At 39.0% G+C, this 12718-nt stretch overlaps 1 pseudogene; it reads left to right on the forward strand.

Moving 5' to 3' along the window:
* The first annotated feature begins 3247 nt into the window (after nt 1–3247).
* Nucleotides 3248–3839, forward strand: LOC130851910 (28S ribosomal protein S24, mitochondrial-like; annotated as a pseudogene).
* The last annotated feature ends 8879 nt before the right edge of the window (nt 3840–12718 follow it).

Here is a 12718-nt window from a genome sequence, read left to right on the forward strand (position 1 = left end):
AATAAATGAATTCAGTAAAATTGCAAGATACAAAATACACAAATCGGTTGCATTTCTACACACTAATAACAAACTATCACATATGTACACCACTATATATAAATTAGATAATCAACAAGGACCTAATGTATAGCATAGGGAACTCAACTCAATATTTTGTAATTACCTATATGGGAAAAGTATCTGAAAAAGAATAATATATGTATAACTGAATCACTTTGCTGTACACCTGAAACTAATACAACATTGCAAGTCAACTATACTCCAAAATAAAATAAAAATTAAAAAAAAAAAAAAAAAACCCACAACTGACCAAGCCTGGCCAGATTAACCCTAAACCCTATAGTAAAACCTATCAATCAATAATCTCTCCCTCCACTTCCTCCCCATAGCTTCTAAACATAGATTTTCAGTGCCTCGCTCTCACAACACTGACAGCCAAGGAAGGCCAGGCATTTTAAGAACACCTCCAGTATGAAAGAGAAAAGAGAAGCAAGAAGAAAGAAGCAACTTAAAAAACAACAACAAAGTATCAAAAAGAGAAATTAAGAAAACCCAATTACAATTGCATCAAAAAGAATAAAACATCAAGGAATAAATCTAATCAAGGAGGTGAAAGACCTATACTCTGAAAACTAGAAGGCAATTGATGAAATTAAAGATGACACAAATAAATGGAAAAATATACTGTGCTCGTGGATTCAAACAATTAATACTGTTAAAACTTCCACACTACACAAAGCAATCTACAGATCTAATGCAATTCCTATCAAAATACTCATGGCATTTTTCACAGAACTAGAACAAATAATCCTAAAATCTGTAGAGACTCACAAAAGCCCCTGAATAGCCAATGCAATCTTGAGCAAGAAGAATAAAGCTGCAGGTATCACAGCTCCTTTTAAAGTCCACAACTTTTAAACAAACAAGGGTGCTAGGAGCAGGATTAAACATGGTTGAAAAAATATGGTTTCTTGAAAAAAAAAATCAGTGTAGATTTCCTAATTATGCTACTTATAGCAACTACAAAGTTAGCAATTTGAGAGAGCTTTTAATTAGGCTTAACACAGTGTTAGTTTTAGCTACTGGAAATAGACATGAAGTATGAATCACTTTCTTAACAGAAATGTAGGCTAAATGTAACCATCACAGATTTTAAGAATTTCACCTAAATTTCTTCTCAGCCACATTTTGTATACTGACACTGAGACATCAGTAAACAGGATGAACTAGCCAATTTCTGTCTTTCCAAAAGAGTGCAAATGGACTATAGTTTATGTCAGTGGAAATGATGCCGCAGATGGACAACTGCACTTCTGACAGATTGCAACATGCCTGATTACAAAATAATTTGTTGCTGAATAGGCCTCATCACCAGTAGAAGCTCTCTTAGAGAAAGTTTCTTTAGAACCAAATAAACATAAAGCAAGAGTCATCAGAAAGGCTTATGTGAGTCTCCATGTGTCAATTTCCAGATACAATACAAGGCTGTCTTAGAAGAAATTCCTCATGGAACAAGTTACTCCTGCCCTTCTGATGTAAGCAGTGGGAGAACAGATGCTGAAAATGTCTGGTCAAGCAGGAAATGCAGAACATGACTCTGCCCTCTTTGAGCTATTGGCAGGACTTCAGTTTTCTGCCCAGATATTCAGGTAACCTCTGTGTTACTAATCACTGACATGTAGAATTCGGGTAACTTCTATGGATATTTCATATTATTAGTAGCATAATAAATATGGGAATATCTACTCTGCATCAATATTCCTTTCCTGCACCACCATGGCTTACAAGTGCTTGCAGCAGTTATATTTTAAAATATGTTGAAAGTAACATGTAACAAAATTTTTGAGCTTCTAACCTATAATATTTTCAAAATCCTAATCTTTTTAATCCTGCACTGTCTGTAAGAGGGCTCAACATCTCGGAATTGCACCCTATTACCACTTCTGTGCCCTCTTGCCACTGTCTTATCTCCCTATTGCTGGAAAGGACTCAGGTGGATACTCCACTTCCAGCCTTTTGAAACCCAGAGGCCTCTCTGTAGTCTTTGGAATGCACTCTGCTCAGTTGCTTGTCTCCTAAAAATACTGGTACATTCCCAGGTACATGTTTTCTTCAGTCTCCATTTCCTACAGTACAATTTTGTAAATTGGAATTCCAGTCCTGGGTATCCATTCCATATCTCCGAAATTTCAAAATCTATCATAAATAAATAAATAAATAAATAAATAAATAAATAAATAAATAAATAAATAAAATAATGAACTATAACATGTGTGGGTACTTTGTGTAAACTTTTATTATGTAAAAATCAAATACCCCTTAATATAAATGCTACATGTTAATTATTCCTTTAGTACAATCATATCTTTGAGCTATTAATGGGTTGTTGTTCCTTCCTGCACTTTCTTGTACCTGTTAGCCTTCCCCCACCATAAAGGCAGCTTTGATACTTTCCCATGCACTGCCTCAGAGGAAGAACATACATACAGGCTAACAAAGAAGTCAATTAAATTTTGAATAGATTTTTAATAAACTTATATGGGACAATATTGAAATCCACAACTTTTGATCTTTAAGAACCAGGAACTATGAAGAAGAAAAGGATTTTGAGGATTCGAAAATCTTTCATTTAGGACTCCCCTGGCGGTCCAGTGGTTAAGACTCCACGCTTGCACTGCCGGGGGCACGGGTTTCATCCCTGGTCGGGAAACTAAGATCCCACATGCCACACAGCACGGTCAAAACCAAACAAACAAAAAACTTTCATTTAAAAACTAAGAGAAGGGTCTAGACCGCCTAGATCAGAGTTTATATCATGAATCAGAGCATGGGGGAAATGCTGATGATATAAGAGCAATTTTTCCAACCAAAAGGAAATGAAAATGTTTATAAGCTAAGAAGTGCTAATAGATACCTGAGAAGAGCCCCCCCGCATGCTACTTCCTTCTTGAAGTCAAAATCCTAGGTTAGAGGGAGAGAAAGAAAAAGAAACCCCAGATAAGTCTGTGGGGATCCCAAAGAAGAAGGGAATACTTTCTGGCTTTCCAGGATTTAATCCAAAAGATTCCATGTTCTGGTTAGCTAATGCTAAAAAAAAAAAAAAAAAAAAAATTCTAAAACATGGTGGCTTCAAACAATAGTAATCAGTTTACTATTACTCATCATTTCTATGGATCGGAATTTTAGGAAAGGCTGGGATAAGCAGTTGCCTCTTGTAGGTGTCTCATGCCTTTGCAGTCGGATAATGGTGGGAGCTGTAAGAGTGGATGGAGGGTGCCCACAAATTCTTTCAAAAGGTGGAGTCCGGCCGTGGTTCGTTCCGCCCTCCGCTGGGCCCAAACTGGCGGCACCCGTCTGCGGTCCGGGGCTCCGGGCGCTGATGCTGTGCTGGAGCCGGGATACGCCGTGTGGCTGGCGCGCGCTGCACACCTCCGCGGTCTGCGCCAAGAACCGGGCGGCTGGAGTCCGTGTGGGCAAGGGGGACAAGCCAGTGACCCATGAGGAGGCGCACGCGCCTCACTACATCGCCCACCGCAAGGGCTGGCTGTCGCTGCACACAGGTAACCTGGATGGGGAGGACCATGCTGCAGAGCGAAAGGTGGAAGATGTTTTCCTTCGCAAATTTATGCTGGGCACCTTCCCAAGCTGCCTGGCCGACCACCTTATTATAAAGGTGGGCAAACCAGGTGGAAATCTGTGTCCTGGTCCTGAAGCAGCTACCTCCACACAAGTTCTACTTCCTTGTGGGCTACACTGAGACTCTGCTGTCCCACTTTTACAAGTGTCCTGTGCATCTGCACCTCCATTCTGTGCCCTCAAAGGTTGTGTATATCTAGGACAACCGCCCTTTTTACATGAAGCTGCTGTTGAATAAATAAACTCTCCATGTTTTCTTGCTTCTTGGTCTGTCAGGGTCCATCCATGTTGTCGTAAATGGCAGACTGTCCTCCTTCTTCAAGGCTGAATGATATTTGTGTGTGTGTGTGTGAGAGAGAGAGAGAGAGAAAGAGAGAAAGAAGGAGAGAGACATCTTTATCCGTTCATCATTTGATGAGTACTTGTACTTATATTGCTTCTACGTCTTGGCTATTGTGAGTAATGCTGCAATAAAAACTGGAGTTCAGAAAAAAAAAAGGTGGAGTCCAATCCCTGTCCCCTCGAGTGTGGGTTTACCTTAGTGACTCACTTCTAATACATGGAATAAAATAGAAGTGACAACGTGTAATCTCTGAAACTAGGTCATTAAAGGCATTGCAGCTTCCTTACTCTTGTCTCACTTGCTCTTGCGGAAGCCAGTTCTCTTGAGCTTGAGGACACTCAAGAAGCTCCATGGAAAGGCCCACATGGTCTGTGGAACTGAAGGAACTGAATCCTGCAGCCAGTAGCCAGGGATGAAGCCTTTTGCCAACAGCCATGTGAGTGAGCCATCTTGGAACTAGGTCTTCTAGTCTCAGCCAAGCCTTCAAATGCTGAAGCCCCAGCTGACACCTAGATAGCAACCTCATGAGAGTCCCTAAGAAAGCCACCCAGCTAAGGCACTTTTGAATTCCCAACTCACAGAAACCGTGAGACAATAAATGCGTGCTGTTTTAAGCCACTATATTGGGGGGTAATTAATTTGTTATGCAGCAAGCGATAACTAATTTGGAGGGGAGGCTGGAGCAGCTGGGGGATCTCCAATTATCCTTCTATTTTTATGTTCTCAGTGCCTCTCCACATGGTTTTTCTGAAGGGGCTAGTTTGGGCTTCCTCACCGTATGGCAGCTGGACTGCTTACATCAATATGATGGCTGCTTACTTGTTGGCTGATAGGCCTTTTATGACCTATCTTCAGCAGTCACATAGCACCACTTCCTATATGCTTTATTGGTTAAAAATAGCCACAAAACCTGTCCAGTTTCAAGTAGAGACGTCATACACCTCCACCTCTTGATGTGAGCAGTATCAAATTGTATCACATGAAGAGCACGTTGGGTGGGAGATACTGTGGTAGCCATCTTTCAGAAACGCAATTTTCCACATCATAAGCCTTCCACATTTAAGCCAAGTACCACATCCAACAAGGCATCTGAATAATAGATTAGCAGAGTTATAAATTTAGGAGTCGTCAGTGTATAGAGAGCAACTGTAGCCACTGGAGTGGATGATATCACTTAGAAAGAGTACAGCGTGAGGAAGAGATGTAGGCCTAAGAGGTCACCATGAAGAAATCTGAAATTTAAAAGCCAGGCCAGGGCTTCCCTGGTGGCGCAGTGGTTAAGAATCTGCCTGCCAATGCAGGGTACATGGGTTCAATCCCTGGTCCCAGAAGATCCCACATGCCGCGGAGCAACTAAGCCTGTGTGCCACAACTACTGAGCCTGTGCTCTAGAGCCCGTGAGCCACAGCTACTGAAGCCCACGTGCCTAGAGCCCGTGCTCTGCAACAAGAGAAGCCACTACAATGAGAAGCCTGCGCACCACAATGAAGAGTAGCCCCTGCTCGCCACAACGAGAGAAAGCCCGCGCACAGCAACAAAGACCCAATGCAGCCAAAACATAAAATAAATTTATTAAATAAATGATAATAGAATATTTTCAAGCAATTTAGCAATCTGGAAGTCGTTAACAATCTTCAGAGGCACTCTGGGGGCAGAAACCAGACTATAATCATTGAAAACACAGAAGAAGGAATAAGCATAGTCCTGGGAGGGAGATGAGATCAAAAAGCACAAAAGAACAAATTAGCCTTGAATAAGGGAAGGAACACCTCTAGGATTGGAGGAAAGGAGTTTAGGGTGAGCTCAGATGAGCACATAAGCAGGGGCAGGGGTGGGGGCAGCAGGCTGTTGAGGAAGTTGATGCTTAAAAGTCCCATATATGTGTTTTATATATATATATATATATATGTATGTATGTAGATGTACGTACATGTATATTTTCATGTATATGTATAACTGAATCATTTGTTGAGAAGGGTAGAATGAATAGCTGCTAGAGTCTGAGGAGGTCTCTGAAGGCCTGTTGCTGAGGAAATGACAGCTTCATTCATTGCAAACCTATAGTGTATAATCTATGACTTTAGAAAAAGTTCATTGGGATTGAATTTCACCTTTTGTGTGTTTAAACAACAATAAAAAGAAGTGAACTTAGCCTTTTTGATTCCTATTTTAAATTTAATAAAAGTGAAATATCCAATAATATCAGATTTTCCAACAAATGAATACAGAAATGGTAGGAAAACACTGGTCACTTATTGCATCCTATCATCAGGTATAAACCACCTATCCTAGGGAAATCAAATTTCTAAATCCTTCACTCACTTTATTACTTTATAAAAGTATAGCTGTGGTGAAGAGAGAGGTAGTAAAGATCTAAAAGCAAAAGATTTCAGGTTTATTTTCATTTTTACCTATTGCAAGAGACAGACTACTTATACTATACCTACTATGACCTTTTCAAATAGCATAGCTATTTATAACATTATATATGAGGAAATGTTGTATCACATATTTCTCCTGCAATTGGTCTACAATGGTAAAGCAGCATAGGTTCCTCTGAGACCCTTGTGAAAATTTATTACAGGCTCAAGATCAAGAGTGTTCTCAACAGAGAATGATTCCACAGCAGATGGCTCTTTGGCAAATGAAAAGAAAGAAAAGATTGTAGTATCATGTGAAAATTGAGCTCCTGTTTAACAAAAATGAGCTTATCCAATTATAATGGAAATAGAGAAAGGAGTTTCACCTCTAGACAATGGCTGTAATAGCCTCATGTCTTCCTACGCCAGGTTGAACCAACACAGACCAAAATTTAGCATAAATGTAAATTTGTGGCAAGAAACATAACAGATATAGAAAAAAGACATCAGTGATACTCTCACTGCTTAAGCTACATATCTTTTCTTGCCCTAGGTTTGCTAATATAAATATAATACTGCTGCAATGGCTACAATTACCTGATTATATATAATAATAATATTCTCAAGTCTGAACAGATGGCCCATAGAAACTCTGCTTTCCTAATCCTGTTATTCCTAATTTCATCAAATTAACACATATATATTACATGTCTTCACCAGGTCTGCCCACTTAAGGTGCAGTTGTTATAACAAAGGTATTATGCTCTGGAATTTAATTTACTATGGTTATATTTAATATAAGATAGATATTCTTTACAAAACAAATAGACTCACAGACATAAGAGAATAGACTAGTGGTTGCCAAGGGGAGGATGCAGGTGAGGGATGGAAGGATTGGCAGTTCTGTATTAACAGGTACAAACTATTATATATTGAATGGATAAACAACCATGTCCTACTGTATACCACAGGGAACTATATTCAATATCCTATGATAAACTATAATGGAAAAGGATATGAAAAAGAATATATATATATAGTATCTATATGTGTGTAAGTATATATATATATATATATATATATATAAAACTGAATCATTTTGCTGTATAGCCAAAAATAACACATTGTAAATCAATTATACTTCAATTAAATAAATTAAAAAAATATGTATATATATAATGTAGATATTCTTAAATTAGGTAGGTATTATAAGACTAGGTTAGGGACTTCCCTGGTGACACAGTGGTAAAGAATCCGCCTGCCAATGCAGGGGACACGGGTTCAATCCCTGGTCCAGGAAGATCCCACATGCCACGAAGCAACTACACATGTGTGCCACAACTACTGAGCCTGCACTCTAGGACCTGTGAGCCACAACTACTGAGGCCCTCTCACCTAGAGCCCATGCTCTGCAACAAAAGAAGCCACTCCAATGAGAAGCCCACACACCTCAACAAAGGGTAGTCCCCACTCGCCTCAACTAGAGAAAGCTTGTGCACAGCAACAGAGACCCAATGCAGCCAAAAAAAATTAATTTTTTTAAAAAAGACTAGGTTGATATTTCAAGTAATTTGGGGGGAGGAATAGCTTGCTTGAAAAATAATGTTTCCTGTTGAGTTTATTTTTTAAATTTATTTATTTATTTTATTATTTATTTTTTAGCTGTGCTGGGTCTTCATTGCCACTCAGGGGCTACTCTTTGTTGAGATGTGGGGGCTTCTCAGTGCAGTGGCTTCTCTTGTTGCGGAGCACAGGCTCTAGGTTTCAGTAGTTGCAGCACGTCAGCTCAGTAGTTGTGGCAAGCAGGCTCTAGAGTGCAGGCTCAGTAGTTGTGGCACGTGGGCTTACTCCATCCCTTGTCTCTCTTGTTCGCTACCATATTCCCTATGCCTCGGGCAGTGCTCAACTCAAAGGACATGCTCGTCAAGGTCTGCTGAATGAAAGGAAGGAATGGGTATACCACAAATGTGCAAACTCCTGAAAGCTATAAAGGTTACACAGGTTCCTTGTTTCTTTCTCTGTCACTGCATAGTCTGTGCAAGGGAATTAGATATACATTGAATAAAAGAGAAGGGAATTAATCAACGACAAGTCATCAAATGCTAGAGGGCCCTTCGCATTTGAATTTCAAAGCATAATCCCTCTGGTTTTATTACTGTTGAAGCTTGCCATTTGTCTACCACAGCTTTTCACTAACAGATTCAAGCCACAGAATTCCCCTCTACTGTTGTAGCTACTGGTCTGGAAATGGGGAAAAAAAAAAAATCCTGCTGAACAATAAGGACATCTGCTGGTTAAAATGCAACACTTCTATCCTTAAAATACTGCATCTAGATGGACAAGATATGGGTAATAAAGTTTAGAATAATGCTGAACACGTGACCTCTTGTTAAAATAATCTCCTTCTACTAGAGTCATAATAACGGTAACATTTGTTTCATTCAAGAGTTGCCAGAGTAGCAACACTATCTGAAAAAAGATTGAGTTCTCCTGCCAAAAAATTAAAATACCTAGGTTTCTGATCTTCTGGTTTAAGACACAATTGTCTTTGAACTCAACAAACATTCAAGTGTCTGCTAAGTTAAGATACTGTACCAGGTGCTGGCAAACTGAAGCTATAAGACAAGGCAGAGGTGGCAGATGGCCCAGCCAAGCTCCAGCCTTAGAGGAATGGGGTTAAACTCAGTTAACATCTGCGAGAGACTGAGCCTACTACCTACCAGCATTTTATAAACATTATAGACCAGTTGCTTTCGACAAATACACTCTTTCCCACACTAGCTAGACAAATGCCTTCCCACCTCCTACTCTGGTAACTTCTTGTCACCTTTCCAGTCCCTGCTCAAGTGTCTTCTCAGAAAGCCCAGCTCTGAACTCCCTACATAAAGTTTACCTTCAAGAGCACCCAATTTGTATCCTTTTTGGAACTTAACAAATTGGCAATTATTGATTGGTTTACCAGTATATTGTCCCCCTCCCTTCTACGGCGACTATAAAGGAACAGATATTTGAATCTGGGTGCAAACATTCTCCCAATTTTAATAAATTAACTGTTTCTGTTTCATTTTGCCCACATAATTTTCAAGGACAAAATGAAAACTTCTATCCTCACTTGCTGGGAGGATCTGAAGTCTTAGTTCTCCATTCTCTTAACTGGAAGAGGAACCAATTTTTGCTAATGTTCCACTAATAGGTCTCAGTAAAGATCTGTTGCAAAAGAAAATGAAGTGAAGAGGGTATGGAGTGGTGGTAACTAGGCTGAGAGATTAAAACAAGTGCAGAGATGAGACACACGAAATGGAGAGCTGGAAAGGGGTTATGAGATGGAGAGCCGTAAGTTGCAGAGAAAGGCCTAGAGGAGGAATCTGAGACAGAAGAGGACTTGGAAGAGCCTGATGTGTTGGCCTAGCTAGGGACTGTTCGCTCATTCTTCTATTAGCATAGGAATCCCCACCAGCTTGCCAGAAATTCTGGCAGGCCTTCCAATGTACACACATCAGCTGTATTAATAGGCCTCAGAGACTGTGGAGAAAGAAAATGAGCTACTCAATAATTATATTTTTCATTTACTTTGAACAAAAGTCCTTGCAAACATCTCTTTTTTCAGAATCATGACATCCAGGACATGAGACAATCATGACACAATAGAACCTGCCTCTCAGTATTTGAAACATTTTTATATTAACATATCAACCTTTCAAAAAAGAAAGGTCATTTCATTAATATTCTATTGCTAACATATCACAATGGTAAACATCTATGCCCCCAATATAGGAGCACCTCAATACATAAGGCAAATGCTAACAGCTATAAAAGGGGACATCGACAGTAACACAATAATAGTGGGAGACTTGAACACCCCACTTACATCAATGGACAGATCATCCAAACAGAAAATCAATAAAGACACACAAGCTTTAAATGACACATTAGACCATCTCGACTTAATTGATATTTGTAGGACATTCCATCCAAAAACGACAGAATACACCTTCTTCTCAAGTGCACACGGAACATTTTCCAGGATAGATCACATCTTGGGTCACAAATCAAACCTCAGCAAATTCAAGAAAATTGAAATCATATCAAGCATCTTCTCAGACCACAATGCCATGAGACTAGATATCAATTACAGGAAAAAACTGCAAAAAATACAAACACATGGAGGCTAAACAATTCACTCTTAAACAACCAAGGAATCACTAAAGAAATCAAAGAGGAAATCAAAAAATATCTAGAAACAAATGACAACGAAAACACAACAACCCAAAACTTATGGGACACAGCAAAAGCAGTTCTAAGAGGGACGTTTATAGCAATACAGTCCTACCTTAAGAAACAAGAAAATGATCGAATAAACAACCTAACCTTACACCTAAAACAACTAGAGAAAGAAGAACAAAGAAACCCCAAAGTGAGCAGAAGGAAAGAAATCATAAAGATCAGGGCAGAAATAAATGAAAAAGAAAGGAAGGAAACCATAGCAAAAATAAATAAAACTAAAAGCTGGTTCTTTGAGAAGATCAACAAAATTGATAAACCATTAGCCAGACTCATCAAGAAAAAAAGGGAGAAGATGCAAATCAACAGAATTAGAAATGAAAAAGGAGAAGTAACAATGGACACCAAGAAATACAAAACATCATGAGAGACTACTACAAGCTACTATATGCCAATAAATTGGATAACCTGGAAGAAATGGATACATTCTTAGAAAAACACAATCTTCCAAGACTGAACCAGGAAGAAATAGAAACCATGAACAGACCAATCACAAGTACAGAAATTGAGGCAGTGATTAAAAATCTCCCAACACACAAAAGCCCAGGACCAGATGGGTTCACGGGCGAATTCTATCAAACATTTCGAAAAGAGCTAACACCTATCCTTCTCAAACTCTTCCAAAATATTGCAGAAGGAGGAACACTCCCAAACTCATTCTACGAGGCTACAATCACCCTAATACCAAAACCAGGCAAAGATGTCACAAAAAAAGAAAACTACAGACCAATATCACTGATGAATATAGATGCAAAAATCCTCAACAAAATACTAGCTAACAGACTCCAACAGCACATTAAAAAAATCATACACCATGATCAAGTGGGGTTTATCCCTGGGATGCAAGGATTCTTCAATATACGCAAATCAATCAATGTGATACATCATATCAACAAACTGAAGGATAAAAACCATATGATCATCTCAATAGATGCAGAAAAAGCTTTTGACAAAGTTCAACATCCATATATGATCAAAGCTCTCCAGAAAATGGGCATAGAAGGAAATTACCTCAACATAATAAAAGCCATATATGAAAAACCAAAAGCCAATATCGTTCTCAATGGGGAAAAACTGGAAGAATTCCCTCTAAGAACAGAAACAAGACAAGGGTGTCCACTCTCACCACTATTATTCAACATAGTTTTGGAATTTTTAGCCACAGCAATCAGAGAAGAAAAAGAAATAAAAGGAATACAAATTGGAAAAGAAGAAGCAAAATTGTCACTCTTTGCAGATGACATGATATTATATATAGAAAACCCTAAAGACTCTACCAGAAAACTGCTAGCACTAATTGATGAGTTTAGTAAAGTAGCAGGATACAAAATTAATGCACAGAAATCTCTTGCATCCCTATACACGAACAACGGAAGAGCAGAAAGAGAAATTAAGGAAACTCTCCCATTCACCATTGCAACAAAAAGAACAAAATATCTAGGAATAAACCTGCCTAAGGAGGCAAAAGACCTGTATGCAGAAAACTTTAAGACATTGATGAAAGAAATCAAAGACGACACAAACAGATGGAGGGACATACCATGTTCCTGGATTGGAAGAATCAACATCGTGAAAATGACTGTACTACCCAAAGCAATTTACAGATTCAATGCAATCCCGATCAAATTACCAATGGCATTTTTCACAGAACTAGAGCAAGAAATCTTAAGATTTGTATGGAAACACAAAAGACCCCGAATAGCCAAAGCAATCTTGAGAAGGAAAAATGGAGTGGGTGGAATCAGACTTCCTGACTTCAAACTATACTACAAGGCCATAGTGATCAAGACAGTATGGTACTGGCACAAAAATAGAAAGGAAGATCAATGGAATAGAATAGAGAACTCAGAAGTAAGCCCAAACACATATGGGCACCTTATCTTTGACAAAGGAGGCACAAATATACAATGGAAAAAAGACAGCCTCTTCAATAAGTGGTGCTGGGAAAATTGGACAGCAACATGTCAAAGAATGAAATTAGAACACTTCCTAACACCATACACAAAAATAAACTCCAAATGGATTAAAGACCTACATGTAAGGCCAGACACTATCAAACTTCTAGAGGAAAACATAGGCAGAACACTCTATGACA

The sequence above is a fragment of the Hippopotamus amphibius genome, chromosome 4 (assembly GCF_030028045.1).
Source record: "Hippopotamus amphibius kiboko isolate mHipAmp2 chromosome 4, mHipAmp2.hap2, whole genome shotgun sequence".
In the NCBI taxonomy this organism is placed as follows: domain Eukaryota; kingdom Metazoa; phylum Chordata; class Mammalia; order Artiodactyla; family Hippopotamidae; genus Hippopotamus; species Hippopotamus amphibius.